This window comes from Dendronephthya gigantea, unplaced genomic scaffold (assembly GCF_004324835.1).
Source record: "Dendronephthya gigantea isolate DGI-Jeju-01 unplaced genomic scaffold, DenGig_1.0 000117F, whole genome shotgun sequence".
In the NCBI taxonomy this organism is placed as follows: Eukaryota; Metazoa; Cnidaria; class Anthozoa; order Malacalcyonacea; family Nephtheidae; genus Dendronephthya; species Dendronephthya gigantea.
This window is the reverse complement of record NW_021163127.1, coordinates 584,471-592,449: the sequence shown is the minus strand read 5'-3', so window position 1 is coordinate 592,449 and position 7,979 is coordinate 584,471. Positions and strand designations below refer to the sequence as shown.

General features: G+C 38.1%; 1 pseudogene; it reads right to left on the bottom strand.

The window, feature by feature from the left end:
• Nucleotides 1-5,661: 5,661 nt before the first annotated feature.
• On the bottom strand, nucleotides 5,662-7,627 carry LOC114535421 (annotated as a pseudogene).
• Nucleotides 7,628-7,979: the final 352 nt, after the last annotated feature.

The window sequence follows — 7,979 nt, the reverse complement described above, 5'->3', positions numbered from 1 at the left end:
TAAAGTATCATTAGCTGCATATAAAAAAAATTAGTATAATTTTGATCTGGAATTTAGAATCTGGAATCTAAACTGAGTTTAGCTATTAGGGTAATACCAAGTACATCATTTTACCTCAAGGTTCAGGTCCATTTTAAAGACTCGGTTTAAAGAACAGTTTTAAAGTCGTATTACTGTAATACCACTTTACAAATGTTTTTAAACCCTTTAAAAGGGACCTGAATCTTGAAGTACAATAATTTTCGTAATTTTGCGTAGAGGGCGAACTGTTGGAAGCACTCAACTTGAGTGAGGGTGTAGCCGCTATAATAAAACGATCTAATTTTTCAAGAAAGATATTAATTATTGAAACAAAATTTTTCACAACATCTTGTATGCATTAGATCTTCCTGAAAAACACAAAACTCTCCTACAATATTCCACATAAAGCACATTTTAAAAAGATTATGACTTCTGGCAAAAGGGCATTTTTGTAACTTTTGAAATTTTACAAAAATCTTGAATAAAAAACGAACGAAAGAACCACAGAAGCTGAAATTTAGATAAGATCTTTCTTATACCATAATGTTTCAACTGCCGAAGTTTCGTTCAATTCGGACAACTATTAAAGCGGAAAATTCATTTTAGGGCATAAATTTTTTTCAGCCAAAATTCGCCATGATTTCAAACTACACCTATAATATACTGGTTTGAAAATTTTGCCAGGTCGATTGCAAGAGATTTGGTTGTGGTGGTAAGAAAGGGAATGTGTCAAAGAAGACAAAATAACATGAATTAAGCGTAGTTTTGTCAAACTAGAGATTTTTTTTAAGTTTTAAGCTTAGCAACGCATGTGGAATTTTTGTAACCTAATCACTGTTCGCGGCGCGATTGCTCCCTAAGTATAATAGGTAATCTGCTCAAATTTGGCAGTAACCATAGAAGCATTTAGGCAAAGATGCGCAAAAAGAATGAAGTTTGTGCGGGCACACAGAAGGAAAGAACAACAAGGGAGAGGAATTGTTACAAAAGTGCCCTAACTTGACTATGGAGAGAGAGAGAGAGAGAGAGAGAGAGAGAGAGAGAGAGAGAGAGAGAGAGAGAGAGAGAGAGAGAGAGAGAGAGAGAGAGAGAGAGAGCAAGAAGTATCTGGGCTTTTGTAACCTTATTAGGGCATTTTTGTAACCATGTAGGGCACTTTTGTAACTTTATAGGGCACTTTTGTAACTTAAAGCACTTTTGTAACCAGGGCATTTTTGTAACCAGGGCATTTTTGTAACCCTGGCATTTTGGTAACCTTTGTGAGGCATTTTCGTAACTTCGTGTGGCATTTTCATAACCTTTTTTGTTTTCATCAAAAATTGCATGTCAAAATTATTAAAAAACCCTCCAAATTTTAACTAAGAAAATTGTTGCGCATTTCCTGTTAAGTTCTCTATCCTTTACGAAAAAAACACACTTTTAATTTAAAAGAACACATTTGCATTGTACGCTGAAACAAAATGTGTACGGACACGCTAAAGGGCATGCTATTTTAATTCCTGAAACAAACACACACACACACCAAGCTCACCTGTAAAATACATTTATTGATTCTTTGATGATCATTTCCATAACTGTAATTATGAATTAACAAATTAAACTTTCTATATATGAGATTTACTACCTATTATGAAAATTAAATAAACTATAACACTGTAAGGTGTCCTAAAAAACCCGAAATCACCGAAATCACCAATTGTTAAAAAGTTTACTGTCATCATTTATTACCCCTATGTCTTTTAGGACACCCTACATGTGGAGTAGGATTACATTTGCGCACCTTCGCGAAATTTTCTTCTGGCATATTTAATTCTGTTCATAATTTGCCTAACGCTCAAATGATTCATAGCGTGGCACAATGGCGGTGTGCAAGGTCGTCAACAGCATGTGCACAATTGTAAATTTGCCAAACTATATGACACCTCTTTTCGTTTCCAAAGTCATCCTACTGTTATTTGTGATCTGTATTGTTGAAAGCGTGGCTACAACAGACGGCGACGAAAGTGTTTGAGGGAATGAGCCACATTTGTGTGTTAGTTCTACAGTGCAATCGACAATCCGGCGGAGGTGGAAATATGGAGCTCGGCGTTCATTCTCGAAGGCCAGGAATGTTTACTACCCGAATTCGACAGCAATGTTTTCTTTCAGTCGAATAATCTTGAGTGGTGATGTTGAGTTAAACCCCGGAATGGATGGTGGTGGAGATGAGGGCACAAAATCTAATAAACAACAAAGTCAAAGAGCTCGAAATATCAAAATGGCTCATTTGAATATTCGTTCTCTTAAAAATAAAGACCATTGTATTTTAGCGAACGAGCTAATAATGAAGCATGAACTCGATATTTTCACCTTGTCAGAGACTTGGTTGGATAGCTCTGTTACGGACGTAGAAGTGGAATTCCCTGGTTATACCATTTATAGACTTGATCGAAATGATAAGAGAGGTGGCGGAGTTTGTGCTTTTGTGAATCAAAGTTTTAAAGTTGAACAGTTGAGTGAACTATCTTACATTTCTGAAAATGGGCTACATCAGTTATGGTTGAAAATTCAAGTGAGAAACTTTAAATCATTTATAATATGTACGGCTTACCGTCCACCGCAAACCCCTTTGTCCTGTTTTGAAACGGACTTTAGCGATACGTTAACTACAGTCATGACGCTGGATAAACCGATCTATATCTTGGGTGACTTAAATGTTGATGTTATCAACATAAGTAATGGTCAATCAAACGTCCTTTTGGACTTTTGCGCTAGTTTTAACTTATCTCAAATGATCGAGAAACCCACAAGAATAACTCAATCTTCTAGAACACTTATTGATGTTATACTTGCTTCTAACAAGAAATTTATTAAGGAAACAAAAGTTATTCCAAATTCGATTAGCGATCATGACATGGTTGTTGCAGTTTTAAATTTGAAGAAATGCCGCTCGAAACCTTCCTATATTTCTGTCAGGAGTTTTAGACATTATAACAAAGATCGGTTCTTGGAGGACATATCGAAGGCTCCCTGGTCAGTTATAGATAATTTTGATGATGTCGATGACTGCTTGAATGCTTTCAACTTACTATTCAATGAAATTTTAGATCAGCATGCACCCATTAGAACTGTCAAGCTCAGAGCTAGGCCCAACCCGTTTGTTACTGATAAGATTCGTGATTTAATGAAACTGAGAGATCGTTGGCGAAAACTGGCTAGAACCTCAAATAACTCAAGTGCTTGGCAGAAGTATAGGGATTTGAAACGTACAGTCAAAAGCGAGCTACGGAAAGCCCAAAAAGATTTCGTGACTCGGCGTATAAATGATAACCCCAATGACGCCAGAAGCCTCTGGAAAACAATACGTTCGTGTATACCAAAAAAATCTGCTGGCAACCGATGTTTTGACAAAGATGACATAGTTGTAGCAAACGAATTTAATGATTTTTTTACATCTGTTGGGAAAAGAACAGTTGACAGGATAAAGCAATTGGCTAGCGAGTGTAATTATATGCCATCACAGCCTTTTGTGGCTAGAAGTTATGCACCCTCAGAACAATTTGCCTTTAAAACTGTGGAATGCTCCTTTGTTGAAGATATTGTCAATTCCATGCAAAAGAATAAGGCTCCTGGAATCGATAAGGTAACTCTTGGGGTCATCAAGGACTGCTTACCAGCTATTGTGCCTTGGGTCACCAAAATCATTAATGCTTCCTTTGTTAGTGGAGTTTTTCCACGCGCTTGGAAGTTGGCCGAAGTGTGTGCGATTACAAAGGACGGTGATTACAGATTAGCAAACAATAATAGACCTGTCTCATTACTACCAGTGCTATCTAAAGTATGTGAAAAAATTGCATTCATCCAATTATCATTGTATCTAGATATGCATCAAAGACTCTCCACAAGACAAAGTGGTAATAAGAAATGGCATTCAACTGAGACTTCACTAATTCATTCAACGGACACAATCTTTAAGGCTATGGATGAAAAGAAAATAACTGCGATGGTATTGCTTGATATGAGTAAAGCGTTTGATAGTATCGATCATTATATATTATTATGCAAATTGCAAGACGTTGGCGTCTCACTCGAAGGTCTGTCGTGGTTTAAAAGCTATTTATCCCAGAGATATCAGGCTGTTCGAATAAACTCGGTGTTGTCTGAAAAGTTACCAGTAGCCAGTGGGGTTCCACAGGGGAGTACCCGCGGACCGCTGCTTTTCAGTGTGTATGTAAATGATCTACCTTCCGTGAGTCAAGATTGCTTATCAGAATGTTATGTAGATGACACTAAACTTCTGAGGTCGTTTTGTGTAAGCGATTCCAATACTGCTATTACTAAAATAAATGGCGATCTTTTAAGAATACGCAATTGGTGTTTTGACAACTGCCTCTTACTTAATCCTGACAAAACCAAATTAATGGTGTACGGTAGCAGGCAAATGCTGTCGAAATTAACGGATTTTAAACTATCCTTGCTTGGAAAAGAGATTGTTCCATCTGACTTTGCCAAAGACCTAGGAGTCAAATTTGATTCAAACTTGTCTTTTGACAAACATATTGTTGCAACTGTATCATCATGCATGTTAAGTCTGGCTCAGATAAGTTGGGCAAAGCATGCTTTTAGCAGAGACTTATTAGTTAAGATTGTTAATGCTTTAGTTTTTAGCAAGTTATATTATTGTTCGTCAGTGTGGTCAAACACCTCTAATAATAACATACGCAAATTACAAGGTGTTCAAAATTTTGCAGCTCGCATTGTTAGCGGTACACGCAAATTTGAACATATTTCTCCGGTGTTGAAAGAGTTGCGTTGGTTGCCAGTTAAATCACACTTATATTATCGTGATGCTATATTGGCTTTTAAGTGTATGACGGGTTGTGCACCCTCATACTTACGTTCTCAATTTATATCTAGAGGCGAAATCACAGGCCGAGAAACACGTAGTTCCCAGAAATTAAATATACCATTATTTAAGAGTGCCTCAGGACAGAAAACCTTCTATTATAGAATTGTTAGCCTGTGGAACAACATTGACGTGCAGTTGAAGTTATGCACCTCTATTTCCAGTTTTAAGTACAATCTAAAAAACCAGCTCAGAAATGAGTTTGAACAATCTTAGAGTAATAACAATATTATATAAATTTCATATAATTTATAATTTTAATATATAATTTTTGATGACATTTTTAGCTAGTTTTAGTTTATATTGTTTATTATAGTCTAATTGTATTGTATATTGTCACTGAAAAGCCCTAAATGGGGAGTTGTCAATAAATTCTTCTATTCTATTCAATAGTTTTTGTCCCTCTTGACTGGAAGAGCAGCGTTTCTGAATTTCAACTAGAGATATTGGTTTATTCTGGACCATGTCATCAAACATTTTATTAATGGTTTGTATGTCCCATTCAGAAAACAGACTGCTGCTCTTTTCTGTAGGTGGCACAATTCCAACAGATAGTTCATCGTTGGCAGTTGGTTCACTTGAAGTGGCAGACATTCTTACCAGCTTGTCGTCCAAACATTCTTCTTCTGTTGGCAATTCGGCACTGACATTTGGCTGCTTTATTTGCAAACTATGTTTTTTAAGTCTGTCATATACCCGCCTAGGTGACATGTTTCGAAGTTCGTCACTTTCTTTAACTTTCCGACGGACCTGGTCGAGTGTGATGTTTTTCGTGCTAATTTCATTGCTAAAATGTTTTTCTAAGAGTAGCAAGTCATCAGCAGTCCAACCAGCTCTTTTTCTGCCACACGCATCAGATGGCCTCTCTGTGCTCTCATGGTCAGCCTTGGTACATGTAGACTTACCATCACCACCTGCCAAACTTGATGGTTGATTTTGCATCACTTGGCCAAGCCTTTTGAATGCCTCCACCGAATCCTGTGCCTTTTTCGACAGAAGGTAATGTTTTTTTGCGGTTGACTCATTGTGAGCCATGAGCTTTGCCAACTTCTCACTTAATTCTGGATTCTTCTGGTGTATGTTTGTTACTGCAAGACTTGTGAAATGAGGTGATTGTCACTTTTACTTCAACGCCAGCTTTCCGAAACACCGACTGGACAGCCTTGTTTATCTGGCTAGAAGACATCCTTTTGCCATTCCAGGACAAGAATACGTAGCCATTGGTAGATATAGTCACTTGGGGCCTCATTCTCTTCACAAAAATTGACAACCAAGCCTCTAATTTCTTACTCAGAACAATGTAGGCTGGACCATGGACATGTCTGGTCTTGTGGTTCTTGACTGTGATTACACAATCGCCATCTTGGATTCGCATGTTCTGGTACTCAGCCATAGTCATGTATGTTATCACACCAGGACGGTTTGCATTGTCTATAAAAATTTGAACAAGAAATCTCTCACAAGTGTGAATGTGTTTTGAGTCACGAGAACAGCTTCTGTTGGATCCGAATGTTCACCAAGGATCTTGATGGCCAAGCGTGCAGCATCGCTTTTCTCAAAGGAGCAGATATTCTCCGGAGTGAGAATGTGGCTGAGATCTTCTTCCTGCTTCTCCAGTCGACGTGTGCAGGCTTCTTTCTTGTACGATTTCGACCACATTTGGATCTTTTCCCTTGCTGATCTCACATCTTCGGCGTGGAATTCCACCCCATCTGGTCTGTGTGACAGGAGGAAAGTGTACCAGTGCCGTAGGCTCATTAAGTACGACTTAATGGTTCCTGGTTGGAATTCTTTGTCCTTCACATACACATTAAGGAATACGGACTGGATGAGATTCACATCGAGTAGGGAGGCCACATCATCTGGTAGACCAAGGACTGTTAACAGCTTCAAAAGCTGGGCGGCATGCTGTTTTACAGTCTTTGCATCTCTTTTCCCTCCATCTGGAGAACTCATTCACCCCTCAAACTCGGCAACAAGAGGATGACCATTTGCGTGCAACACTTCCTCTATTTGCTCTTCATCATTTTGCTCTTCAACATCATCTGAGCTAGCAGAACTTGAACTAGCACTGGCTTCATCCAACGATTTCGTCATCTCCGAATGTCGAGAATGCATTTCTTCTTTGTATCTGATTTTGGGGTGCTTTATGTCTGGAACCACTCTAGCACTTGCCAAAGCATTACAATACTCCTTCGACGATCTGTCAAGTTTATGAACTTTTTGCAAGTGCGCTGGAAGTCGAAACACAATTGTGTGGCAATCACTTATTGGGCAACGGCGACGGCGGTGGTAGTCCTTATGCTTCTGCTTTTTGGAGGGGATTGTCCATCATCATCATCACTGTTCTCTTTTTTTTTCTTTTTCTAATATTATATTTAAGGAGCACTTTTGATGCCGCTTCAGGAGTCCACTTGTGGACGTTTCGCATATGCCGAGGTAAATGGACCACTTTCGCTTTGCATGGTAATAGAGGGCAAGACAACTTACGCCTAGTGCCATCTTGATTCTTTTTTGACACATTTTTCTTTCTTCTTTTTACTTTTCACTCTTTTCTTTTTTTTTTGAGTTTTCATCTTTGATGATTTTCTTAAGTACATCAATGTCGGCCAGTTGGTTTGCTTCTGACTTAATAGGTTGTATGTCATCAGGTTCTGATGCAGACATTGATTCAGAGGAGGTCCAGGATTCATCACTAGAGTCACTGTCAGTTGCACCCATTGCTTCAAATGACTCGACTTGATTTTGCTCCTATACAAATATAATTTCATTAATTACAGTGGGGATCAAAAGTCTGTGTCCAGTCGATAATGTTTCTTATATTACGATAATTTACAAAAACAAATATTTTGCGAGATGGAGACTGGATATGTTGATCTGAACTAGCGTATTTTATGATAGTAATGCCTTCCATTTATTTCTCGTTATTTCTCATGGTATTTAAGTTGAATAAGAAATGCTTATTATTATTTTTTGGACCAAAGATGGCAAAGAGAGGGCCAACAATGATGGGATGTCTCGAAAAATGGCAAGAGATTGAGATGAGGTTATACATATGTGTCAAATGAAAAGT